General features: G+C 45.7%; 42 pseudogenes; all 42 read right to left on the reverse strand.

The window, feature by feature from the left end:
- Positions 1–277: 277 nt before the first annotated feature.
- LOC148270127 (5S ribosomal RNA) lies at positions 278–396 on the reverse strand (annotated as a pseudogene).
- Positions 397–955: 559 nt separating this feature from the next.
- Positions 956–1,074, reverse strand: LOC148270128 (5S ribosomal RNA; annotated as a pseudogene).
- A 208-nt stretch (positions 1,075–1,282) lies between these two features.
- Positions 1,283–1,401, reverse strand: LOC148270129 (5S ribosomal RNA; annotated as a pseudogene).
- A 207-nt stretch (positions 1,402–1,608) lies between these two features.
- On the reverse strand, positions 1,609–1,727 carry LOC148270130 (5S ribosomal RNA; annotated as a pseudogene).
- Positions 1,728–2,259: 532 nt separating this feature from the next.
- LOC148270131 (5S ribosomal RNA) lies at positions 2,260–2,378 on the reverse strand (annotated as a pseudogene).
- A 235-nt stretch (positions 2,379–2,613) lies between these two features.
- On the reverse strand, positions 2,614–2,732 carry LOC148270132 (5S ribosomal RNA; annotated as a pseudogene).
- A 206-nt stretch (positions 2,733–2,938) lies between these two features.
- LOC148270133 (5S ribosomal RNA) lies at positions 2,939–3,057 on the reverse strand (annotated as a pseudogene).
- A 207-nt stretch (positions 3,058–3,264) lies between these two features.
- Positions 3,265–3,383, reverse strand: LOC148270134 (5S ribosomal RNA; annotated as a pseudogene).
- A 206-nt stretch (positions 3,384–3,589) lies between these two features.
- On the reverse strand, positions 3,590–3,708 carry LOC148270135 (5S ribosomal RNA; annotated as a pseudogene).
- Positions 3,709–3,913: 205 nt separating this feature from the next.
- LOC148270136 (5S ribosomal RNA) lies at positions 3,914–4,032 on the reverse strand (annotated as a pseudogene).
- A 205-nt stretch (positions 4,033–4,237) lies between these two features.
- LOC148270137 (5S ribosomal RNA) lies at positions 4,238–4,356 on the reverse strand (annotated as a pseudogene).
- A 561-nt stretch (positions 4,357–4,917) lies between these two features.
- On the reverse strand, positions 4,918–5,036 carry LOC148270138 (5S ribosomal RNA; annotated as a pseudogene).
- A 532-nt stretch (positions 5,037–5,568) lies between these two features.
- Positions 5,569–5,688, reverse strand: LOC148270139 (5S ribosomal RNA; annotated as a pseudogene).
- A 561-nt stretch (positions 5,689–6,249) lies between these two features.
- Positions 6,250–6,368, reverse strand: LOC148270140 (5S ribosomal RNA; annotated as a pseudogene).
- A 205-nt stretch (positions 6,369–6,573) lies between these two features.
- On the reverse strand, positions 6,574–6,692 carry LOC148270141 (5S ribosomal RNA; annotated as a pseudogene).
- A 206-nt stretch (positions 6,693–6,898) lies between these two features.
- Positions 6,899–7,017, reverse strand: LOC148270142 (5S ribosomal RNA; annotated as a pseudogene).
- Positions 7,018–7,571: 554 nt separating this feature from the next.
- LOC148270143 (5S ribosomal RNA) lies at positions 7,572–7,690 on the reverse strand (annotated as a pseudogene).
- Positions 7,691–9,224: 1,534 nt separating this feature from the next.
- LOC148270144 (5S ribosomal RNA) lies at positions 9,225–9,343 on the reverse strand (annotated as a pseudogene).
- Positions 9,344–10,222: 879 nt separating this feature from the next.
- LOC148270145 (5S ribosomal RNA) lies at positions 10,223–10,341 on the reverse strand (annotated as a pseudogene).
- Positions 10,342–10,873: 532 nt separating this feature from the next.
- Positions 10,874–10,992, reverse strand: LOC148270146 (5S ribosomal RNA; annotated as a pseudogene).
- Positions 10,993–11,372: 380 nt separating this feature from the next.
- Positions 11,373–11,491, reverse strand: LOC148270147 (5S ribosomal RNA; annotated as a pseudogene).
- A 383-nt stretch (positions 11,492–11,874) lies between these two features.
- LOC148270148 (5S ribosomal RNA) lies at positions 11,875–11,993 on the reverse strand (annotated as a pseudogene).
- An 877-nt stretch (positions 11,994–12,870) lies between these two features.
- Positions 12,871–12,989, reverse strand: LOC148270149 (5S ribosomal RNA; annotated as a pseudogene).
- A 207-nt stretch (positions 12,990–13,196) lies between these two features.
- LOC148270150 (5S ribosomal RNA) lies at positions 13,197–13,314 on the reverse strand (annotated as a pseudogene).
- A 204-nt stretch (positions 13,315–13,518) lies between these two features.
- Positions 13,519–13,632, reverse strand: LOC148270151 (5S ribosomal RNA; annotated as a pseudogene).
- Positions 13,633–14,193: 561 nt separating this feature from the next.
- Positions 14,194–14,312, reverse strand: LOC148270152 (5S ribosomal RNA; annotated as a pseudogene).
- Positions 14,313–15,197: 885 nt separating this feature from the next.
- Positions 15,198–15,316, reverse strand: LOC148270153 (5S ribosomal RNA; annotated as a pseudogene).
- An 888-nt stretch (positions 15,317–16,204) lies between these two features.
- LOC148270154 (5S ribosomal RNA) lies at positions 16,205–16,323 on the reverse strand (annotated as a pseudogene).
- Positions 16,324–16,529: 206 nt separating this feature from the next.
- Positions 16,530–16,648, reverse strand: LOC148270155 (5S ribosomal RNA; annotated as a pseudogene).
- A 206-nt stretch (positions 16,649–16,854) lies between these two features.
- On the reverse strand, positions 16,855–16,973 carry LOC148270156 (5S ribosomal RNA; annotated as a pseudogene).
- Positions 16,974–17,532: 559 nt separating this feature from the next.
- Positions 17,533–17,651, reverse strand: LOC148270157 (5S ribosomal RNA; annotated as a pseudogene).
- A 560-nt stretch (positions 17,652–18,211) lies between these two features.
- Positions 18,212–18,330, reverse strand: LOC148270158 (5S ribosomal RNA; annotated as a pseudogene).
- A 1,213-nt stretch (positions 18,331–19,543) lies between these two features.
- LOC148270159 (5S ribosomal RNA) lies at positions 19,544–19,662 on the reverse strand (annotated as a pseudogene).
- A 914-nt stretch (positions 19,663–20,576) lies between these two features.
- On the reverse strand, positions 20,577–20,695 carry LOC148270160 (5S ribosomal RNA; annotated as a pseudogene).
- Positions 20,696–20,899: 204 nt separating this feature from the next.
- LOC148270161 (5S ribosomal RNA) lies at positions 20,900–21,018 on the reverse strand (annotated as a pseudogene).
- Positions 21,019–21,578: 560 nt separating this feature from the next.
- Positions 21,579–21,697, reverse strand: LOC148270162 (5S ribosomal RNA; annotated as a pseudogene).
- Positions 21,698–22,258: 561 nt separating this feature from the next.
- LOC148270163 (5S ribosomal RNA) lies at positions 22,259–22,377 on the reverse strand (annotated as a pseudogene).
- Positions 22,378–22,582: 205 nt separating this feature from the next.
- On the reverse strand, positions 22,583–22,701 carry LOC148270164 (5S ribosomal RNA; annotated as a pseudogene).
- Positions 22,702–22,908: 207 nt separating this feature from the next.
- On the reverse strand, positions 22,909–23,027 carry LOC148270165 (5S ribosomal RNA; annotated as a pseudogene).
- Positions 23,028–23,553: 526 nt separating this feature from the next.
- On the reverse strand, positions 23,554–23,672 carry LOC148270166 (5S ribosomal RNA; annotated as a pseudogene).
- Positions 23,673–24,196: 524 nt separating this feature from the next.
- On the reverse strand, positions 24,197–24,315 carry LOC148270167 (5S ribosomal RNA; annotated as a pseudogene).
- An 884-nt stretch (positions 24,316–25,199) lies between these two features.
- Positions 25,200–25,318, reverse strand: LOC148270168 (5S ribosomal RNA; annotated as a pseudogene).
- Between the last annotated feature and the right edge of the window lie 153 nt (positions 25,319–25,471).

Here is a 25,471-nt window from a genome sequence, read left to right on the forward strand (position 1 = left end):
CTCGCCTAAGCACCCTTAACTTGCGGAGTTTTGATAGAATCCGTTGCATTAGTGCTGGGATGATCGCTCATGTTTCATTTTGCGCTGCAAATACATACACTCTTTATCCTTTTATGCCCCCTTCCGTCATTTGTTTCTTTGTGCATGCACTCTGCATCTCTCATTCTCATTCTAATATCAAGTAAAAAGCCCCGGCACCGTGACTCACCTTTGCAAATGAACCAGCGGTTCATAATTCCATTCCCGTGTAACGTCGAACGACCCATCCGAAAAAAAATAGGTGCAACACGAGAACTTCCCAGGAGGTCACCCATTTGAGTACTACTCTCGCCAAAGCACACTTAACTGCAGAGTCCTGATGGGATCCGGTGCATAAGTGCTGGTATGATCGCACCTGTTTAATTTTGCGCTGCAAATACAAACACTCCTTCTCCTTTCTTCCCCCTCCCGTCATTTGTTTCCTTGTGCGTGCGCACTGCACCTCCCGCTCTCGTTCTAATATCAAGTAAAATGACACGGCGCCGTGACTCACATTTACAAATAAACTTGCGGACCATAATTCAAATCGCGGGTAACGTCGAAAGAATCATCTGCAAAAAAATGGGTGCAACACGAGGACTTCCCAAGAAAATGGGTGAAATATAAGGACTTCGCAGGAGGTCACCCATCCTAGTACTACTCTTGCCCAAGCACCCTTAACTTGTGGAGTTCTGATAGAATCCGTTGCATTAGTTCTGGTATGATCGCTCATGTTTCATTCTGCGTTGTAAATACATACACTCTTTCTCCTTGCATCCCCCCTCCCGTCATTTGTTTCCTTGTGCGTGCATTCTCAATCTCTCCTTCTCATTCTAATATTAAGTAAAATACCCGGCACCGTGACTCACCTTTGCGAATGAACCAGCAGTTCATAATTCCATTCGTGCGTAACGTCGAACAACCCATTCGAAAAAAATGGTTACAACACGAGGACTTCCTAGAAGGTCACCCATCCGAGTACTACTCTCGCCCAAGAACACTTATCTGCAGAGTTTTGATGGGATCCGGTGCATTAGTGCTGGTATGATCGCACCTGTGTCATTTCGCGCTGCAAATACATACACTCTTTCTCCTTTCTTCCCCCTCCCGTCATTTGTTTCCTAGTGCGTTCACACTTCACCTCTTCTTCTCGTTCTAATATCAATTAAAATGCCCTTGCGTCTTGACTCATATTTGCGTATAAACCAGCGAACTATAGTTCCAGTCACGCGTAACGTAGAACGACCCATCTGAAAAAAAAAAAAGGGTGCAACACAAGAACTTCCCAGGAGGTAACTCATCTTTCTACTACTTTCGCCAAAGCACACTTAATTACGGAGTTCTGATGGGATCCAGTGCATTTGTGCTGGTATGATCGCACCTGTTTCATTTCGTGCTAAAAATACATACACTCCTTCTCCTTCCCTCCCCCTTCCCATCATTTGTTTCCTTGTGCGTTCACACTACACCTCTCCTTCTCGTTCTAATATCGATTAAAATACTCCTGCTTCTTGACTCACATTTGCATATAAACCAGCGGACCATATTTCCAGTCGCGCGAAACGTCAAACGACCCACCTGAAAAAAATATAGGTGCAACACGAGAACTTCCCAGGAGGTAACTCATCCTTGTACTACTTTCGCCAAAGCACACTTAACTGCAGAGTACTGATGGGATCCGGTGCATTTGTACTGGTATGATCGCACCTGTTTCATTTTGTGCTGAAAGTACATACACTCTTTCTCCTACCCTCCCCCCTCCCATCATTTGTTTCCTTGTGCGTTCACACTACACCTCTCCTTCTCATTCTAATATCGATTACAATGCCCCTGCTTCTTGACTCACATTTGTGTATAAACCAGCGGACCATAGTTCCAGTCGCGCGTAATGTCGAACGACCCGTCTGAAAAAAAATTGGTGCATCATGAGGACTTCACAGGAGGTCACCCATCCTAGCACTACTCTCGCCCAAGCACCCTTAACTTGCGGAGTTCTGATAGAATCCGTTGCATTAGTGCTGGTATGATCGCTCATGTTTCATTCTGCGCTGCAAATACATACACTCTTTCTCCTTCCATCCCACCTCCCGTCATTTGTTTCATTGTGCGTGCACTCTGCATCTCTCCTTCTCGTTCTAATATCAAGTAAAATCCCCCGGCACCGTGACTCACCTTTGCGAATGAACCAGCGGTTCATAATTCCATTCCCGCGTAACATCGAACGACCCATCCGAAAAAAAATGGGCTCAACACGAGGACTTCCCAAGAGGTCACCCATCCGAGTACTACTCTCGGCCAAACACACTTAACTGCGGAGTCCTGATGGGATCCGGTGCATAAGTGCTGGTATGATCGCACTTATTTAATTTTGCGCTGCAAATAGATACACTCCTTCTCATTTCTTCCCCCTCCCGTCATTTGTTTCTTTGTGCGTGCACACTGCTCCTCCCGTTCTCGTTACAATATCAAGTAAAATGCCACAGCGCCGTGACTCACATTTGCGAATAAACCTGCGAACCATAATTCAAGTTGCACGTAACGTCGAAAGAATCATCTGTAAAAAAATAGGTGCAACACGGGGACTTCCCAAGAAAATGGGTGAAATATAAGGACTTCACAGGAGGTCACCCATCCTAGTACTACTCTCGCCCAAGCACCCTTAACTGCGGAGTTCAGATAGAATCCGTTGCATTAATGCTGGTATGATCCCTCATGTTTCATTCTGCACTGCAAATACATACACTCTTTCTCCTTCCATCCCCCCTCCCGTCATTTGTTTCCTTGTGCGTGTACTCTGCATCTCTCATTCTCATTCTAATATCAAGTAAAATGCACCGGCACCGTGACACACCTTTGCGAATGAACCAGCGGTTCATAATTCCATTCACGCGTATCATCGAACGACCCATCCAAAAAAAAATGGGTACAACACGAGGACTTCCCAGGAGATCACCCATCCGAGTACTACTCTCGCCCAAGCACACTTAACAGCGGAGTTCTGATGGGATCTGATGCATTAATGCCGATATGATAGCAACTGTTTCATTCCGAGCTGTAAATACATACACTCCTTCTCATTTCTTCCCCCTCCCGTCATTTGTTTCCTAGTGCGTTCACATTTCACATCTCCTTCTCGTTCTAATATCAATTAAAATACCCTTGCGTCTTGACTCACATTTTCGTATAAACCAGCGGACCATATTTTAAGTCACGCGTAACGTCGAACGACCCATCTGAAAAAAAAAATGTGTGCAACACGAAAACTTCCCAGGTGGCAACCCATCTTTTTACTACTTTCGCCAAAGCACACTTAACTGCGAAGTTCTGATGGGATCCGGAGCATTTGCGTTGGTATGATCACACCTGTTTCATTTCGTGCTGAAAATACATACACTCCTTCTCCTTCCCTCCCCCCTCCCATCATTTGTTTCCTTGTGTACTCACACTACACCTCTACTTCTCGTTCTAATATCGATTAAAATGCCCCTGCTTCTTGACTCACATTTGCGTATAAACCAGCAGACCATAGTTCTAGTCGCGCGTTACATCGAACAACCCGTCTGAAAAAAAATTAGTGCGACACGAGGACTTCTCAAGAGGTCACCCATCCGAGTACTAGTCTCGCCCAAGCACACTTAACTGCTGAGTTCTAATGGGATCCGATGCATGAGTACTGGTATGATCACACCTATTTAATTTCGCGCTGCAAATACATACTCTCATTCTCCTTTCTTCCCCCTCTTGTCATTTGTTTCCTTGTGCGTGCACACTGCACCTCCCGTTCTCGTTCAAATATATAGTAAAATCCCACTACGCCGTGACTAACATTTGATAATAAACCTGCGGACCATAATTCAAGTCGCGCGTAACGTCGAAAGAATCATCTATAAAAAAATTGTTGCAACACGAGGACTTCCCAGGAGGTCACCCATCCGAGTACTACTTTCGCCCAAGCACACTTAACTGCAGAGTTCTGATGGGATCCGGTGCATTAATGCTGGTATGATCGTACCGGTTTAATTTTGCGCTGCAAATACATACATTCCTTCTCCTTTCTTCCCCCTCCCGTCATTTGTTTCCTTGTGCGTGCACTCAACATCTCTCCTTCTCATTCCAATATAAAGTAAAATGCCCCGGCACTATGACTCACCTTTGCGAATGAACCAGCGGTTCATAATTCCATTCGCGCGTAACGTCAAACGACCCATCCGAACAAAAATGGGTGCAACACGAGGACTTCTCAGGAAGTCACCCATCCGAGTACTACTCTCGCCCAAGCACACTTAACTACGGAGTTCTAATGGGATCTGGTGCATTAGTGCAGGTATGATCGCACCGGTTTACTTTCACTCTGCAAATACATACACTCCTTCTCATTTCTTCCCCCTCCCGTCATTTGTTTCCTTGTGCGTATGCACTGCACCTCCCGTTCTCGTTCTAATATCAAGTAAAATGCAACGGCGCTGTGACTCACATTTGCGAATATAACCAGCGGACCATAATTCAAATCGCGTGTAACGTTAAAAGAATCATCTGGAAAAAAATGGGTGCAACACGAGGACTTCCCAAGAAAATGGGTGAAATATAAGGACTTCGCAGGAGGTCACCCATCCTAGTACTACTCTCGCCCAAGCACCCTTAACTGCGAAGTTCTGATAGAATCTGTTGCATTAGTGCTGGTATGATCGCTTATGTTTCATTCTGCGCTGCAAATACATACACTCTTTCTCCTTCCATCCCCCCTCCCGTCATTTGTTTCCTTGTGCGTGCACTCTGCATCTCTCATTCTAGTTCTAATATCAAGTAAAATGCCCCGACACCGTGACTCACCTTTGCGAATGAACCAGCGGTTCATAATTCCATTCGCACATAACGTCGAACGACCCATCCGAAAAAAAATGGGTGCAACACGCGAACTTCCCAGGAGGTCACCCATCCGAGTACTACTCTCGCCAAAGCACACTTAAATGCGGAGTTCTGATGGGATCCGGTGCATTTGTGCTTGTATGATGGCACCTGTTTAATTTCGCGCTGCAAATACATACACTCCTTCTCCTTTCTTCCCCCACCCGTCATTTGTTTCCTGGTGCGTTCACACTTCACCTCTCCTTCTCGTTCTAATATCAATTAAAATGCCCCTGCGTCTTGACTCACATTTGTGTATAAACTAGCGGACCATAGTTCCAGTCGCGCGTAACGTCGAACGGCCCATTTGAAAAAGAAAGTGGGTGTAACACGAGAACTTCCTAGGAGGTAACCCATCCTTGTACTACTTTTGCCAAAGCACACTTAACTACGAAATACTGATGGGATCTGGTGCATTTGTGCTGACATGATCGCACCTGTTTCATTTCGCGCTGAAAATACATACACTCCTTCTCCTTCCCTCCCCCTTCCCATCATTTGTTTCCTTGTGCGTTCACGCTGGACCCCTCCTTCTCGTTCTAATATCGGTTAAAATGCCCCTGCTTCTTGACTCACATTTGCATATAAACCAGCGGACCATAGATCCAGTCTCGCGTAACGTCAAACGATCCGTCTAAAAAAAAATTGGTGCGACACGAGGACTTCCCAATAGGTCACCCATCCGAGTAGTACTCTCGCCCAAGCACACTTAACTGCGGAGTTTCTTATGGGATCCGATGCATTCGGGTTGGTATGGTCGCACCTGTTTAATTTCGCACTGCAAATACATACACTCCTTCTCCTTTCTTCCCCCTCCCGTCATTTGTTTCCTTGTGCGTGCGCACTGCACCTCTCGTTCACGTTATAATATCAAGTAAAATGCCACAGCGCCGTGACTCACATTTGCGAATAAACCTGCGGACCGTAATTCAAGTAAAGCATAACGTCGAAAGAATCATCTGCAAAAAAATGTGTGCAACACGACGACTTCCCAAGAAAATGGGTGAAATTTAAGGACTTCGCAGGAGGTCACCCATCCTAGTACTACTCTAGCCCAAACACCCTTAACTTGTGGAGTTGTGATAGAATCTGTTGCATTAGTGCTGATATGATCGCTCATGTTTCATTCTGCACTGCAAATACATGCACTCTTTCTCCTTCCATCCTCCCTCCCGTCATTTGTTTCCTTGTGCGTGCACTCTGCTTCTTTCCTTCTTTTTCTAATATCAAGTAAAATGTCCCGGCACCGTGACTCACCTTTGCGAATGAACTAGCGGTTCATAATTCCATTCGCGCGTAACGTCGAACGACCCATCCGAAAAAGAATGGGTGCAACACGAGGACTTCGCAGGAGGTCACCCATACGAGTACTACTCTCGCCCAAGAAAACTTAACTGCGGAGTTCTGATGGGGTACGGAGCATTAGTGCTGGTATAATCGCACCTGTTTCATTTCGCACTGCAAATACATACACTCCTTCTCATTTTTCCCCCTCCCTTCATTTGTTTCCTGGTGGGGTCACACTTCACCTCTCCTTGTCGTTCTAATATCAATTAAAATGCCCCTACGTCTTGACTCACATTTGCGTATAAACCAGCGGACCATAGTTCCAGTCGCGCGTATCGTCGAACGACCCATCTGAAAAAAAAATGGGTGCAACACGAGAACTTCCCAAGAGGTAACCCATCCTTGTATTATTTTCGCCAAAGCACACTTAACTGCGGAGTTCTGATGGGATCCGGTGCATTTGTGCTGGTATGATCGCACCTGTTTCATTTCGTGCCTAAAATACATACACTCCTTCTCCTTCCCTCCCCCCTCCCATCATTTGTTTTCTTGTGCGTTCACACTGCACCTCTCCTTCTCGTTCAAATATCGATTAAAATACCCCTGCTTCTTGACTCATATTTGTGTATAAACCAGCAGACAATAGTTCCAGACACACGTAACGTCGATCGACCCGTCTGAAAAAAAATTGGTGCGACACGAGGACTTCCCAAGAGGTCACCCATCCGAGTACTATTCTCGCCCAAGCAAACTTAACTGCGGAGTTCTGATGGGACCCTGTGCATTAGTGCTGGTATGATCACACCTGTTAAATGTTGCGTTGCAAATACATACACTCCTTCTCTTTTCTTCCCCCTCCCATCATTTGTTTCCTTGTGCGTGCGCACTGCACCTCCCGTTCTCGTTCAAATATCAAGTAAAATTCTACGGCGCCGTGACTCACATTTTTGAATAAACTTGCGGACCATAATTCAAGTCGCGCGTAACGTCGAAAGAATCATTTGCAAAAAAATGGGTGCAACACGAGGACTTCCTAAGAAAATGGGTGAAATATAATGACTTCGCAGGAGGTCACCCATCCTACTACTACTCTCGCCCAAGCACCCTTAACATGCGGAGTTCTGATAGAATCCGTTGCATTAGTTCTGGTATGATCGCTCACGTTTCATTCTGTGCTGCAAATACATACACTCTTTCTCCTTCCATCCCCCCTCCCGTCATTTGTTTCCTTTTGCGGACATCTCTCCTTCTCGTTTTAATATCAACTAAATTGCCCCGGCACCGTGACTCACCTTTACAAATGAACATGCGGATCATAATTCCATTCGCGCGTAACGTCGAACGACCCTTTCGAAAAAAAATGGTTGCAACACGAGGACTTCCCAAGAGGTGACCCATCCGAGTACAACTCTTGCCCAAGCACACTTAACTGCGGAGTTCTGATATGATCTGATGCATTAGTGCTGGTATGATAGCACCAGTTTCATTTCGCGCTGCAAATACATACACTCCTCCTTTCTTCCCCCTCCCGTCATTTGTTTCTTGGTGCGTTCACACTTCACCTCTCATTCTCGTTCTAATATCAATTAAAATGCCCCTACTTCTTGACTCACATTTGCGTATTAACCAGCGGATCGTAGTTCCATTCGAGTGTAACGTCGAACGATCCATCTGAAAAAAAAATTGGTGCAACACGAGAACTTTCCAGGAGGTAACCCATCCTTGTACTACTTTCGCCAAAGCACACTTAACTGCGGAGTTTCGATGGGTTCCAGTGCATTTGTGATGGTATGATCGCACCTGTTTCATTTCGTGCTGAAAATACATACACTCCTTCTCTTTCCCTCCCCCCTCCCATCATTTGTTTCCTTGTGCGTTCACACTGCACCTCTCCTTCTCGTTCAAATATCGATTAAAATGCCCCTACTTCTTGACTCACATTTGCGTATAAACCACCGGACCATAATTCCAGTCGCGTGTAACGTCGAACGACCCGTCTGAAAAAAAATTGGTGCGACAAAAAGAATTCCCAGGAGGTCACCCATCCGAGTGCTACTCTCGCCCAAGCACACTTAACTGCGGACTTTTGATGCGATCCGGTGCATTAGTGCTGGCATGATCGCAATTGCTTAATTTCGCAGTGCAAATACATACACTTTTTCTTCTTTTTTTCCCCTCCTGTCATTTGTTTGCTTGTGCGTGCGCACTGCACCTCCCGTTCTCGTTCAAATGTCCAGTAAAATGCCATGGCGCCGTGACTCACATTTGCGAATAAACCTGCGGATCATAATTCAAGTCGCGTGTAACGTCGAAAGAATCATCTGCAAAAAAATGGGTGCAACACGAGGACTTCCCAAGAAAATGGGTGAAATATAAGGACTTCGCAAGAGGTCACCTAACCTAGTACTACTCTAGCCCAAGCACCCTTAACTTGCAGAGTTCGGATAGAATCTGTTGCATTAGTGCTGGTATGATCGCTCATGTTTCATTCTGCGCTGTAAATACATACACTCTTTCTCATTCCATCCCCCCTCCCGTCATTTGTTTCCTTGTGCGTGCACTCTGCATCTCTCGTTCTCGTTCTAATATCAAGTAAAATGCCCCGGCACCGTGACTCACCTTTGCGAATGAACCAGCGGTTCATAATTCCATTCGCGCGTAACATCGAACGACCCATCCAAAAAAAAATGGGTGCAACACGAGGACTTCCCAAGAGGTCACCCATCCGAGTACTACTATCGCCCAATCATACTTAACTACGGAGTTTTGATGGGAACTGGTGCATTAGTGCTGTTATGATCGCGCTAGATTCACTACGCAATGCAAATACATACACTCTTTTTCCTTTCTTCCCCCTCCCGTCATTTGTTTCCTGGTGCGTTCACACTTCACCTCTCCTTCTCGTTCTAATATCAATTAAAACGTCCATGGGTCTTGACTCACATTTGGGTATAAACCAGCGGACCATAGTTCCAGTCGCGCGTAACATCGAACGTCCCATCTGAAAAAAAAAATGGGTGCAACACGAGAACTTCCCAAGAGGTAACCCATCGTTGTACTACTTTCGCCGAAGCACACTTAACTGCAGAGTTCTGATAGGATCCGGTGCATTTGTGCTGGTATGATCGCGCCTGTTTCATTTGGTGCTGAAAATACATACACTCCATCTCCTTCCCTCCCCCCTCCCATCTTTTGTTTCCTTGTGCGTTCACATTGCACCTCTCCTTCTTGTTCTAATATCGATTAAAATGCCCCTGCTTCTTGACTCACATTTGCGTATAAACCAGCGGACCATTGCTCCAGTCGAACGTAACGTCGAACGACACGTCTGAAAAAAATTGGTTCCACACGACTACTTTCCAGGAGGTCACGAATCCGAGTACTACTCTCACCCATGCACACTTAACTGCGGAGTTCTGATGGGATCCGGTGCAGTAGTGCTGGTATAATCGCACCTGTTTAATTTTGCGCTGCAAATACATATACTCTTTCTCCTTTCTTCCCCCTCCCATCATTTGTTTGCTTGTGCATGCGCACTGCACCTCCCGTTCTCATTCAAATATCAAGTTAAATGCCACGACGCCGTGACTCACATTTGCCTATAAACCTGCGGACCATAATTCAAGTCGCGCGTACCGTTGAAAGAATCATCTGCAAAAAAATGGGTGCAACACGAGGAATTCCCAAGAAAATGGGTGAAATATAAGGACTTCACAGGAGGTCACCCATCCGAGTACCACTCTCGCCAAAGCACACTTAACTGCGGAGTTCAGATTCGGTGCATTAATGCTGGTATGATCGCACCTGTTTAATTTCGCGCTGCAAATACATACACTCCTTTTCCTTTCTTCCCCCTCCCTTCATTTGTTTCCTGGTGCGTTCACACTTCACATCTTCTTCTCGTTCTAATATTAATTAAAATGCCCATGCGTCTTGTCTCACATTTGCGTATAAACCAGCGGACCATAGTTCTAGTCGTGCGTAACGTCGAACGACCCATCTGAAAAAAAAATGGGTGCAACAAGAGAACTTCCCAGGAGGTAACTCATCCTTGTACTACTTTCGCCAAAGCACACTTAACTGCGGAGTACTGATGGGATCCGGTGCATTTGTACTGGTACGATCGCACCTGTTTCATTTTGTGCTGAACGTACATACACTCCTTCTCCTTCCCTCCCCCCTCCCATCATTTGTTTCCTTGTGCGTTCACACTGTACCTCTCATTCTCGTTCTAATATCGATTAAAATGCCCCTGCTTCTTGACTCACATTTACGTATAAACCAGCGGACCATAGCTCCAGTTGCGCGTAACGTCGAACGACCCGTCTGAAAAATAATTGGTGCGACACGAGGACTTCCCAGGAGGTCACCAATCCGTGTTCTACTCTCGCCCAAGCACACTTAACTTGAGGAGTTCAGATAGAATACGTTGCATTAGTGCTGGTATGATCACTCATGTTTCATTATGCGCTGCAAATACGTACACTCTTTCTCCTTCCATCCCCCCTCCCATCATTTGTTTCCTTGTGCGTCCACTCTGCATCTCTCGTTCTCGTTCTAACATCAAATAACATGCCCCGGCATCGTGACTCACCTTTTCGAATGAACCAGCGGTTCATAATTCCATTCGCGCGTAACGTCGAACGACCCGTCGGAAAAAAAATGGGTGCAACACGAGGACTTCCCAGGAAGTCACCCATCCGAGTACTACTCTTGCCCAAGCACACTTAAATGCGGAGTTCTGACGGGATTTGGTGCATTAGTGCTGGTATGATCGCACCTGTTTAATTGTGCGCTGCAAATACATACACTCTTTCTCCTTTCTTCCCAAGAAAATGGGTGAAATATAAGGAATTCACAGGAGGTCACCCATCGTAGTACTACTCTCGCCCAAGCACTATTAACTTGCAGACTTCTAATAGAATCCGTTGCATTAGTGCTGGTATGATCGCTCATGTTTCATTCTGCGCTGGAAATACATACACTCTTTCTCCTTCTATTCCCCCTTCCGTCATTTGTTTCCTTGTGCGTGCACTCTGCATCTCTCTTTCTCATTCTAATATCAAGTAAAATGCCCCGGCACCTTGACTCAACTTTTTGAATTAACCAGCGGTTCATAATTCCATTCGCGCGTAACGTCGAACGACCCATCCGAAAAAATATGGGTGCAACACGAGGACTTCCCAGGAGGTAACCCATCCTTGTACTACTTTCGCCAAAGCACACTTAACTACGGAGTTCTGATGGGATCTGGTGCATTAGTGCTGGTATGATTGCACCTGTTTAATTGCGCGCTGCAAATACATACACTCCTTCTCCTTTCTTTCCGAGAAAATGGGTGAAATATAAGGACTTCGCTGGAGGTCACCCATCGTAGTACTACTCTCGCCCAAGCACTATTAACTTGCAGAGTTCTAATAGAATCCGTTGCATTAGCGTTGGTATAATTGCTCATGTTTCATTCTGCGCTGCAAATACATACACTCTTTCTCCTTCCATTCCCCCTCCCGTCATTTGTTTCCTGGTGCGTTCAGACTTCACCTCTCCTTCTCGTTCTAATATCAATTAAAATGCCCCTGCATCTTGACTCACATTTGCGTATAAACCAGTGGACCATAGTTCCAGTCGCGCGTAACATCGAACGACCCATCTGGAAAAAAAAAATGGATACAACACGAGAACTTCCCAGGAGGTAACCCATCCTTGTACTACTTTCACCAAAACACACTTAACTGCAGAGTTCTGATGGGATCCGGTGCATTAGTGCTGGTATTATCGCACCAGTTTAATTTCACGCTGCAAATACATACACTCCTTCTCCTTTCTTCCCTCTCCCGTCTTTTGTTTCCTGTTGCGTTCACACTTCACCTCTCTTTCTCGTTCTAATATAAATTAAAATGCCCCTGCATCTTGACTCACATTTGCGTATAAACGAGCGGACCATAGTTCCAGTCGCGCGTAATGTTAAACAACCCATCCGAAAAAAATTGGTGCAACACGAGGACTTCCCAGAAGGTCACCCATCCGAGTACTACTCTCGCCCAAGTACACTTAACTGAGGAGTTCAGATTCGGTGCTTAGTGCTGGTATGATCGTACCTGTTTCATTTTGCGCTGCAAATATATACACTTCTTTTCCTTTCTTCCCCCTCCCGTCATTTGTTTCCTTGGGCGTGCGCAATGCACCTCTTATTCTCTCTCAAATATCAAGTAAAATGCCATGGCGCCGTGACTCACATTTGTGTATAAACCAGCGGACCATAGTTCCAGTCGTGCGTAACGTCGAACGACCCATCTGAAAAAAAAAAGGTGCAACACGAGAACTTCCCAAGAAAATGGGTGAAATATAAGGACTTCGCAGGAGGTCACCCATCCTAGTACTACTTTCGCCCAAGCACCCTTAACTTGCGGAGTTCTGTTAAAATACATTGCATTAGTGCTGGTATATCGCTCCTGTTTAATTCTGCACGGCAAATACATACACTCTTTCTCCTTCCATCCCCCCTCCCGTCATTTGTTTCCTTGTGCGTGCACTCTGCATCTCTCATTTTCGTTCTAATATCAAGTAAAATGTCCCGGCACCGTGGCTCACCTTTGCGAATGAACCAGCGGTTCATAATTCCATTCGCGCGTAACGTCGAACGACCCATTCGAAAAAGAATGGGTGCAACACGAGGACTTCCCAGGAGGTCACTCATCAGAGTACTACTCTCGCCCAAGCACACTTAACTGCGGAGTTCTAATGGGATACGGTGTATTAGTGCTGCTATGATCGCAACTGTTTCATTTTGCGATGCAAATACATACACTCCTTCTCATTTCTTCCCCCTCCCTTCATTTTTTTCCTGGTGCGTTCTCACTTCACCTCTCCTTCTCGTTTCAATATCAATTAAAATGTCCCTGCATCTTGACTCACATTTGCGTATAAACCAATGGACCATAGTTCCAGTCGCGCGTAACATCGAACGACCCATCTGAAAAAAAAAATGGATGCAACACGAGAACTTCCAGGAGGTAACCCGTCCTTGTACTGCTTTCGCCAAAGCACACTTAACTGCAGAGTTCTGATGGGATCCAGTGCATTAGTGCTGGTATGATCGCACCTGTTTCATTTCACGCTGCAAATACATACACTCCTTCTCCTTTCTTCCCCCTCCCGTCATTTGTTTCCTGTTGCGTTCACACTTCACCTCTTCTTCTCGTTGTAATATAAATTAAAATGCCCCTGCATCTTGACTCACATTTGCGTATAAACCAGCGGACCATAGTTCCAGTTGCGCGTAACGTTGAACGACCCATCCGAAAAAAATGGGTGCAACACGAGGACTTCCTAGGAGGTCACCCATCCGACTACTACTCTCGCCCAAGCACACTTAACTGCGGAGTTCAGATTCGGTGCATTAGTGCTGGTATGATCGCAACTGTTTTATTTCGCGCTGTAAATACATACACACCTTTTCCTTTCTTCCCCCTCCCGTCATTTGTTTCCTTATGCGTGCGCACTGCACCTCTTATTCTCGCTCAAATATCAAGTAAAATGCCACGGCGTCGTGACTCATATTTGCGTATAAACCAGCGGACCATAGTTCCAGTCGTGCGTAACGTCGAACGACCCATCTGAAAAAAAAAGGGTGCAACACGAGAACTTCCCAAGAAAATGGGTGAAATATAAGGACTTCCCTGGAGGTCACCCATCCTAGTACTACTCTCGCCCAAGCACCCTTAACTTGCAGAGTTCTGTTAAAATACGTTGCATTAGTGCTGGTATGATCGCTCCTGTTTAATTCTGCGCTGCAAATACATATACTCTTTCTCCTTCCATCCCCCCTCCCGTCATTTGTTTCCTTATGCATGCACTCTGCATCTCTCCTTTTCGTTCTAATATCAAGTAAAATGTCCTGGCACCGTGGCTCACCTTTGCGAATGAACTAGCGGTTCATAATTTCATTCGCGTGTAACGTCGAACGACCCATCCGACAAAAAAAGGGTGCAACACGAGGACTTCCCAGGAGGTCACCTATCTGAGTACTCCTCTCGCCAAAGCACACTTAACTGCGGAGTCCTGATGGGATCCGGTGCATAAGTGCTGGTATTATCGCACCTCTTTAATTTTGCGCTGCAAATACATACACTCCTTCTCCTTTCTTCCCCCTCCCGTCATTTGTTTCCTTGTGCGTGCGCACTGCACCTCCCGTTCTCGTTTTAATATCAAGTAAAATGCCACGGCGCCGTGACTCACATTTGCGAATAAACCTGCGGACCATAATTCAAGTCGTGCGTAACGTCGAAAGAATCATCTGCAAAAAAATGGGTGTAACACGAGGACTTCCCAAGAAAATGGGTGAAATATAAGGACTTCGCAGGAGGTCACCCATCGTAGTACTACTCTCGCCCATGCACCCTTAACTTGCGAAGTTCTGATAGAATCCGTTGCATTAGTGCTGGTATGATCGCTCATGTTTCATTCTGCGCTTCAAATACATACACTCTTTCTCCTTCCATCCCCCCTCCTGTCATTTGTTTCCTTGTGCGTGCACTCTGCATCTCTCTTTCTCGTTCTAATATCAAGTAAAATGCCCAGACACCGTGACTCACCTTTGCGAATGAACCAGCGGTTCATAATTCCATTCGCGCGTAACGTCGAACGACCCATCCGAAAAAAATGGGTTCTACAGGAAGACTTCCCAGGAGGTCACCCATCTGAGTACTACTCTCGCCTAAGCACAATTAAGTGCGGAGTTTTGATGGGATTCGGTGCATTAGTGCTGGTATGATCGCACCTGTTTAATTTTGCGCTGCAAATACATACACTCCTTCTCCTTTCTTCCCCCTCCCGTCTTTTGTTTCCTGGTGCGTTCACACTTCACCTCTCCTTCTCGTTCTAATATCAATTAAAATGCCCCTACGTATTGACTCACATTTGCGTATAAACACGCGGACCATAGTTCCACTCACGCGTAACGTCGAACGGCCCATCTGGAAAAAAAAAAGGTGCAACACGAGAACTTCCCAGGAGGTAACCCATCCTTGTACTACTTTCGCCAAAGCACACTAAACTGCGGAGTACTGATGGGATCCGGTGCATTTGTGCTGGTATGATCGCACATGTTGAATTTCGCGTTGAAAATACATACACTCCTTCTCCTTCTCTCCCCCCTCCCATCATTTGTTTCCTTGTGCGTTCACGCTGCACCTCTCTTTCTCGTTCTATTATCGATTTAAATACCCCTACTTATTGACTAACATTTGTGTATAAACCAGCGGACCGTAGCTCCAGTAGCGCGTAACGTCGAACGACCCGTCTGAAAAAAATTTGGTGCGACACGAGGACTTCCCAAAAGGTCACCCATCCGAGTACTACTCTTGCCCAAGCACATTTAACTGCGGACTTTCTTATGGGATCCGGTGCATTAGGGCTCATACGATCACACCTGTTTAATTTTGCGCTGCAAATACATACACTCCTTCTCATTTCTTCCCCCTCCCGTCATTTGTTTCCTTGTGCGTGCGCACTGCACCTCCCGTTCTCGTTATAATATCAAGTAAAATGTCACGGCGCCGTGACTCACATTTGCGAATAAACCTGCGGACCAAAATTCAAGCCGTGCGTAACGTCGAAAGAATTATCTGCAAAAAAAAAGGGTGCAACACGAGGACTTCCCAAGAAAATGGGTGAAATATAAGGACTTCGCAGGAGGTCACCCATCCTAGTACTACTCTCTCCCAAGCACCCTTAACTTGCGGAGTTCTGATAGAATCCGTTGCATTAGTGCTGGTATGATCGCTCATGTTTCATTCTGCGCTGCAAATACATACATTCTTTCTCCTTCCATCCCCCCTCCTGTCATTTGTTTCCTTGTGCGTGCACTCTGCATCTCTCATTTTCGTTCTAATATCAAGTAAAATGTCCTGGCACCGTGGCTCACCTTTGTGAATGAACTAGCGGATCATAATTCGATTCGCGCGTAACGTCGAACGACCCATTCGAAAAGGAATGGGTGCAACATGAGGACTTCCCAGGAGGTCACTCATCCGAGTACTACTCTCGCCCAAGCACACTTAGTTGCGGAGTTCTAATGGGATCCGGTGCATTAGTGCTGGTATGATCGCAACTATTTCATTTCGCGCTACAAATACATACACTCCTTCTCTTTTCTTCCCCCTCCCTTCATTTATTTCCTGGTGCGTTCTCACTTCACCTCTCCTTCTCGTTCTAATATCAATTAAAATGCCCCGGCGTCTTGACTCACATTTGCGTATAAACCAGCAGACCATAGTTCCAGTCACGCGTAACGTCGAACGACCCATCTGAAAAAAAAAAGGGTGCAACACGAGAACTTCCCAAGATGTAACCCATCCTTGTACTACTTTCGCCAAAGCACACTTAACTGCGGAGTTCTTATGGGATCCGGTGCATTTATGCTGGTATGATCGCACCTGTTTCATTTCGTTCTGAAAATACATAAACTCCTTCTCCTTCCCTCCCCCCTCCCATCATTTGTTTTCTTGTGCGTTTACACTGCACCTCTCCTTCTCGTTCTAATATCTATTAAAATGCCCCTGCTTCTTCACTCACATTTGAGCATAAACCAGTGGAAAATAGTTCCAGTTGCGCGTATCGTCGAATGACCCGTCTGAAAAAAAATAACTGCGACATGAGGACTTCCCAGGAGGTCAACCATCCGAGTACTACTCTCGACCAAGCACACTTAACTGCGGAGTTCTGATGGGATCCGGTGCATTAGTGCTGGTATGTTCGCACCTGTTTAATTTCGCGATGCAAATACATACACTCCTTCTCCTTTCTTCCCCCTCCCGTCATTTGTTTCCTTGTGTGTGTGCACTGCACCTCCCGTTCTCGTTAATATATCAAGTAAAATTCCACGGCGCCGTGACTCATATTTGCGAATAAACCTACGGACCATAATTCAAGTCACGCGTAACATCGAAATAATAATCTGCAAAAAAATGGGTGCAACACGAGGACTTCATAAGAAAATGGGTGAAATATAAGGACATCACAGGAGGTAACCCATCCTAGTACTACTCTCGCCCAAACACCCTTACCTGTGGAGTTCTGATAGAATCCGTTGCATTAGTGCTGGTATGATCACACCTGTTTTATTTCGCGCCTAAAATACATACACTCCTTCTCCTTCCCTCCCCCTCCCATCATTTGTTTCCTTGTGCATTCACACTGCACCTCTCCTTCTCGTTATAATATCGATTAAAATGCCCCAGCTTCTTGACTCACATTTGCATATAAACCAGCGGACCATAGTTTTTGTTGCGCGTAACGTCGAACGACCCGTTTGAAAAAAAATTAGTGCGACACGAGGACTTCCCAGAAGGTCACCAATCCGAGTACTACTCTCACCCAAGCACATTTAACTGCAGAGTTCTGATGGGATCCGGTGCATTAGTGCTGGTATGATCGCACCTGTTTAATTTCGCGCTGCAAATACATACAATCCTTCTCTTTTCTTTCCCCTCCCGTCATTTATTTACTTGTGCGTGCGCACTGCACCTCCCGTTCTAGTTCAAATATCAAGCAAAATGCCACGGTGCCCTGACTCACATTTGCGAATAAACCTGCAGACCATAATTTAAGTCGCGTGTAACGTATAAAGAATCATTTGCAAAAAAATGGGTGCAACACGAGGACTTCCCAAGAAAATGGGTGAAATATAAGGACTTCGCAAGAAACCACCCATCCTAGTACTACTCTCACCCAAGCACCCTTAACTGCGGAGTTCTGATAGAATCCGTTGCATTTATGCTTGTATGATCGCTCATGTTTCATTCTGCGCTGCAAATACATACACTCTTTCTCCTTCAATCCCCTCTCCCGTCATTTGTTCCCTTGTGCTTGCATTCTGCATCTCTCCTTCTCGTTCTAATATTAAGTAAAATGCCCTGGCACCGTCACTCACCTTTGGGAATGAACTAGCAGTTCATAATTCCTTTCGTGCGTAACGTCGAATGTCCCCTCCGAAAAAATACGGGTGTAACACGAGGACATCCCAGGAGGTCACCCATCCGAGTTCTACTCTTGCCCAAGCACACTTAAGTGCGGAGTTCTGTTGGGATCTGGTGCATTAGTGCTGGTATGATCGCACCTGTTTAATTTCGCGCTGCAAATACATACACTCCTTCTCCTTTCTTCCCCCTCCCGTCATTTATTTCCGGGTGCGTTCACACTTCACCTCTCATTCTCGTTCTAATATCAATTAAAATGCCCATGCGTCTTGACTCACATATGCGTATAAATCAGCGGACCATAGTTCCAGTCGCGCGTAACGTCGAACGGCCCATCTGAAAAAAAAAAAAAGGGTGCAACTCCAGAACTTCCCAGGAGGTAATCCATCCTTGTACTACTTTTTCCAAAGCACACTTAATTGCGGAGTACTGATGGGATCCGGTGCATTTGTGTTGATATGATCGCACCTGTTTCATTTCGTGCTGAAAATACATACACTTTTTCTCCTACCCTCACCCCTCCCATCATTTGTTTCCTTATGCGTTCACCCTGCACCTCTCCGTCAAGTTCTAATATCGATTAAAATGCACCTGCTTCTTGAATCACATTTGCGTATAAACCAGCGGACCGTAGCTCCAGTCGCGCGTAACGTCGAATGACCCGTCTGGAAAAAAATTGGTGCGACACGAGGACTTCCCAGGAGGTCACCCATCTGAGTACTACTCTCGCCCAAGCACACATAACTACGTAGTTTCTTATCGGATCTGGTGCATTTGTGCTGGTATGATTGCACCTGTTTAATTTCGCGCTGCAAATACATACACTCCTTCTCCTTTCTTCCCCCTCCCGTCATTTGATTTCATGTGCGTGCGCACTGCACCTCCCGTTCTCATTCTAATATCAAGTAAAATGTCACGGCGTCGTGACTCACATTTGCGAATAAACCTGCAGACCATAATTTAAGTCGCGCGTAACGTCGAAAGAATCATCTGCAAAAAAATGGGTGCAACACGAGGACTACCCAATAAAATGGGTGAAATAGAAGGACTTCGCAGGAGGTCACCCATCCTAGTACTACTCTCGCCCAAACACCCTTAACTGCGGAGTTTTGATAGAATCCATTGCATTAGTGCTGGTATGATCGCTCATGTTTCATTCAGCGCTGCAAATACATACACTCTTTCTCCTTCCATCGCCCATCCTGTCATTTGTTTCCTTTTGCGTGCACCCTGCATCTCTTCTTCTCGTTCTAATATCAAGTAAAATGTCCCGGTACAGTGATTCACCTTTGTGAATGAACCAGCGGTTCATAATTCCTTTCGCGCGTAACGTCGAACGACCAATCCGAAAAAAATGGGTGTAACAAGAGGACTTCCAAGGAGGTCACCCATCCGAGTACTACTCTCGCCCAAGCACACTTAACTACGGAGTTCTGAAGGGATACGGTGCATTAGTGCTGGTATGATCGCACCTGTTTAATTTTGCGCTGCAAATACATACACTCATTCTCCTTTCTTCCCCCGCCCGTCATTTGTTTCCTTGTGCGTGCGCACTGCACCTCCCGTTCTCGTTCTAATATCAAGTAAATTGCCACGACGATGTGACTCACATTTGCGAATAAACCTGCGGACCATAATTCAAGTCGCGCGTAACCTCGAAAGAATCATCTGCAAAAAAATGGGTGCAACATGAAGACATCCCAAGAAAATGGGTGATATATAAGGACTTCGCAGGAGGTCACCCATCCTAGTACTACTCTCGCCCAAGAACCATTAACTGCGGAGTTCTAATGGGATCTGGTGCATTAGTGCTTGTATGATCGCACCTGTTTAATTTCGCGCTGCAAATAGATACACTCATTTTCCTTTCTTCCCCCTCCCGTCATTTGTTTCCTTGTGCGTGCGCTCTGCACCTCCCGTTCTCGTTCTAATATCAAGTAAAATGCCACGGTACCATGACTCACATTTGCGAATAAACCTGCGGACCATAATTGAAGTCGCGCCTAACGTCGAAAGAATCATCTGCAAAAATATGGGTGCAATACGAGGACTTCCCAAGAAAATGGGTGAAATATAAGGACTTCGTAGGAGGTCACCCATTCTAGTACAACTCTCGCCCAAGCACCCTTAACTACGGAGTTCTGATAGAATCCGTTGCATTAGTGCTGGTATAATAGCTCAAGTTTCATTCTGCGCTGCAAATACATACACTATTTCTCCTTCCATCCCCCCTCGCGTCATTTCTTTCCTTGTGCGTGCACTCTGCATCTCTCCTTCTCGTTCTAATATCAAGTAAAATGCCTCGGCACCGTGACTCACCTATGCGAATGAACCAGTGGTTCAAAATTCCATTCGTGCGTAACATCGAACGACCCATCCGAAAAAAAATGAATGCAACACGAGGACTTCCCAAGAGATCACCCATCCGAGTACTACTCTCGCCCAAGCAAACTTAACTGCGGAGTTCTGATGGGATCCGGTGCATTAATGCTGGTATGATCGCATCTGTTTCATTTCGCGCTGCAAATACATACACTCCTTCTTCTATCTTCCCCCTACCTTCATTTGTTTCTTGGTGCGTTCATACAACACCTCTCCTTCTTGTTCTAATATCGATTAAAATGCCCCTGCTTCTTGACTAAGATTTGCGTATAAACCAGCGGATTATAGTTCTAGTCGCGCGTAACGTCGAACGACCCGTCTGAAAAAAATTAGTGCGACACGAGGACTTCCCAGAAGGTCACCAATCCGAGTACTACTCTCGCCCAAGCACATTTAACTGCAAAGTTCTGATGGGATACGGTGCATTAGTGCTGGCATGATCGCACCTGTTTAATTTCGCGCTGCAAATAAATACAATCCTTCTCTTTTCTTCCCCCTCCCGTCATTTGTTTACTTATGCATGCGCACTGCACTTCCCGTTCTAGTTCAAATATCAAGCAAAATACCACGGCGCCCTGACACACATTTGCGAATAAACCTGCGGACCATAATTCAAGTCGCGCGTAACGTCGAAAGAATCATCTGCAAAAAAATGGGTGCAACACTAGGACTTCCCAAGAAAATGGGTGAAATATAAGGACTTCGCAGGAGTTCACCCATCCTAGTACTACTCTCGCCCAAGCACCCTTAACCGCGGAGTCCTGATAGAATCCGTTGCATTAGTGCTGGTATGATCTCTCATTTTTCATTCTGCGCTGCAAATACATACACTCTTTCTCCTTCCATCCCCCCTCCCGTCATTTGTTTCCTTGTGCGTGCACTCTGCATCTCTCTTTCTCGTTCTAATATCAAGTAAAATACCCCGGTACCGTGACTCACCTTTGCGAATGATCCAACGGTTCATAGTTCCAGTCGCGCGTAACGTCGAGCGACCCGTCTGAAAAAAAATTAATGTGACACGAGGACTTCCCAAGAGGTCACCCATTCGAGTACTACTCTCGCCCAAGCACACTTAACTGCGGAGTTCAAATGGGATCCGGTGCATTAGTGCTGGTATGATCGCACCTGTTTAATTTCGCGCTGCAAATACATACACTCCTTCTCCTTTCTTCCCCCTCCCGTCATTTGTTTCCTTGTGCGTGCGAACAGCTCCTCCCATTCTTGTTCAAATATCATGTAAAATGACAAGGTGTCGTGACTCACATTTGCGAATAAACCTGCGGACCATAATTCAAGTCGCGCGTAACGTCGAAAGAATCATCTGTAAAAAAATGGGTGCAACACGAGGACTTCCCAAGAAAATGGGTGAAATATAAGGACTTCACAGGAGGTCACCCATCGTAGTACTACTCTCGCCCATGCACCCTTAACTTGTAAAGTTCTGATAGAATCTGTTGCATTAGTGCTGGTATGATCGCTCATGTTTCATTCTGCGCTTCAAATACATACACTCTTTCTCTTTCCATCCCCCCTCCCGTCATTTGTTTCCTTGTGCGTCCACTATGCATCTCTCCTTCTTATTTTAATATCAAATAATATGCCTCGGCACCATGACTCACCTTTGCGAATGAACCAGCGGTTTATAATTCCATTCGCGCGTAACGTCGAATGACCCATCTGAAAAAAAATGGGTGCAACACGAGGACATCCCAGGAGGTCACCGATACGAGTACTACTCTTGCCCAAGCACACTTAACTACGGAGTTCTGATGAGATCCGGTGCATTAGTGCTGGTATTATTGCACCTGTTTCATTTCGCAATGCAAATACATACACTCCTTCTCCTTTCTTCCCCCTCCCATCATTTGTTTCCTGGTGCGTTCACACTTCACCTCTCCTTCTCGTTCTAATGTCAATTAAAATGTCCTTGTGTGTTGACTCATATTTGCGTATAAACCTCGGACCATAGTTCCAGTTGCGCGTAACATCGAACGACCCATCTGAAAAAAAAATGGGTGCAACACGAGAACTTCCCAGGAGGTAACCCATCCTTGTACTACTTTCGCCAAAGCACACTTAACTGCGGAGTTCTGATGGGATCAGGTGCATTTGTGTTGGTATGATCGCACCTATTTCATTTCGTTCTGAAAAAACATAAACTCCTTCTCCTTCCCTCCCCCCTCCCATCATTTGTTTTATTGTGCGTTCACACTGCACCTCTCCTTCTCGTTCTAATATCGATTAAAATGCCCCTGCTTCTTGACTCAAATTTGCGTATAAACCAGCGGACCATAGTTCTAGTCGCGTGTAACGTCGAACGACCTGTCTAAAAAAAAAATTGGTGCGACACGAGAACTTCCAAGGAGGTCACCCATCCGAGTACTACTCTTGCCCAAGCACACTTAACTGCATAGTTCTGATGGGATCTGGTGCATTATAGCTGGTATGATCGCACCTGTTTAATTTTGCGCTGCAAATACATACACTCCTCCTTTCTTCCCCTCCCCTCATTTGTTTCTTTGTACGTGCGCACTGCACCTCCCATTCTCGTTCACATATCAAGTAAAATACCACTGTGTCGTGACTCACATTTGCGAATAAACCTGCAGACCATAATTCAAATCGCGCATAACGTCGAAAGAATTATCTGCAAAAAAATGGGTGAAATATAAGGACTTCGCAGGAGGTCACCCATCCTAGTACTACTCTCGCCCAAGCATCCTTAACTGCGGAGTTCTGATAGAATACGTTGCATTAGTACTGGTATGATCGCTCATGTTTCATTCTGCGCTGTAAATACATACACTTTTTCTCCTTCCGTCCCCCCTCCCGTCATTTGTTTCCTTGTGCGTGTACTCTGCATCTCTCCTTCTCGTTCTAATATCAAGTAAAATGCCCCGGCACCGTGACTCACCTTTGCGAATGAACCAGCGGTTCATAATTCCATTCGCGCGTAACATCGAACGACCCATCTGAATAAAAATGAGTGCAACACGAGGACTTCCCAAGAGGTCACCCATCCAAGAACTACTCTCGCCCAAGCACACTTGACTGCGGAGTTCTTATGGGATCCAGTGCATTAGTGCTGGTATGATCGCACCTATTTCATTTCGCACTGCAAATACATACATTCCTTCTCCTTTCTTCCCCCTCCCGTCATTTGTTTCCTGGTGCATTCAAACTTCACCTCTCCTTCTCGTTATAATATCAATTAAAATGTCCCTGCGTCTTAACTCATATTTGCTTATAAACCAGCGGACCATAGTTCCAGTCGCGCGTAACGTCCAACGGCCTACCTGAAAAAAAAATGGGTGCAACATGAGAACTTCCCAGGAGGTAACCCATCCTTGAACTACTTTCGCCAAAGAACAATTAATTGCGGAGTTCTGATGGGATCCGGTGCATCTGTGTTGGTATGATCGCACCCGTTTCATTTTGTGCTGGAAATACATACACTCCTTCCCTCCTCCTTCCCGTCATTAGTTTCCTTGTGCGTGCACTCTGCATCTCTCCTTCTCGTTCTAATATCAAGAAAAATGGGACGGCACCGTGACTAACCTTTGCGAAAGAATCAGTGGTTTATAATTCCATTCGCGCGTAATATCAAACGACCCATCCGAAAAAAATGGGTGCAACACGACGACTTCCCAGGAGGTCACCCATCCGAGTAATACTCTCGCCCAAGCACATTTCACTGCAGAGTTCTGATAGGATCCGGTGAATTAGTGCTGGTATGATCGCACATGTTTCATTTCCCGCTGCAAATACATACACACCTTCTCCTTCCCTCCCCCCTCCCATCATTTCTTTCCTTGTACGTTCACACTACACCTCTCCTTCTCGTTCTAATATCGATTAAAATGCCAATGTTTCTTGACTCACATTTGCTTATAAACCAGCGGATCATAGTTTCAGTCGCACGCAACGTCGAACGACCCGTCTGAAAAAAAATTAGTGCGACACGAGGACTTCCCAGGACGTCACCCATCCGAGTACTACTCTCGCTCAAGCACACATAATTGCGGAGTTCTCATGGGATCCGGTGCATTAGTGCTGGCATGATAACACGTATTTAATTTTGCGCTGCAAAAACACACACTCCTTCTCCTTTCTTCCCCCTCCCGTCATTTGTTTCCTTGTGCGTGCGCACTGCACCTCCCGTTCTCATTCAAATATCAAGTAAAATGCCACGGTGCCGTGACTCAATTTGCGAATAAACCTGCGAACCATAATTCTAGTCGCGCGTAACGTCGAAAGAATCATCTGCAAAAAATGGGTGCAACACGAGGACTTACCAAGAAAATGGATGAAATATAAGGACTTCGCAGGAGGTCGCCTATCTTAGTACTACTCTCGCCCAAGCACCCTTAACTTGTGGAGTTCTGATAGAATCCGGTGCATTTGTGCTGGTATGATCGCATCTGTCTCATTTGGTGCTGAAAATACATACACTCATTCTCCTTCCATCGCCCCTCTCGTCATTTGTTTCCTTGTGCGTGCACTCTGCATCTCTCCTTCTCGATCTAATATCAAGTAAAATGCCCCGGCACTGTGACTCACCTTTGCGAATGAACCAGCGGTTCATAATTCCATTCGCGCATAACATCAAATGACCCATCCGAAAAAAAATGGGTGCAACACGAGGACTTCCCAGGAGGTCACCCATCCGAGTACTAATCTCGTCCAAGCACACTTAGCTGCGGAGTTCTGATGGGATCTGGTGCATTAGTGATGGTATGATCGCGCCTGTTTCATTTTCAACTGCAAATACATACACTCCTTTTCCTTTCTTTCCCCTCCCGTCATTTGTTTCCTGGTGCGTTCACACTTCACCTCTCCTTCTCGTTCAAATATCAATTAAAATGCCCGTGCGTCTTAACTCACATTTGCGTATAAACCAG

Source organism: Carica papaya, chromosome 1 (genome assembly GCF_054855325.1).
Source record: "Carica papaya isolate Zhongbai chromosome 1, ASM5485532v1, whole genome shotgun sequence".
NCBI classification, from domain to species: domain Eukaryota; kingdom Viridiplantae; phylum Streptophyta; class Magnoliopsida; order Brassicales; family Caricaceae; genus Carica; species Carica papaya.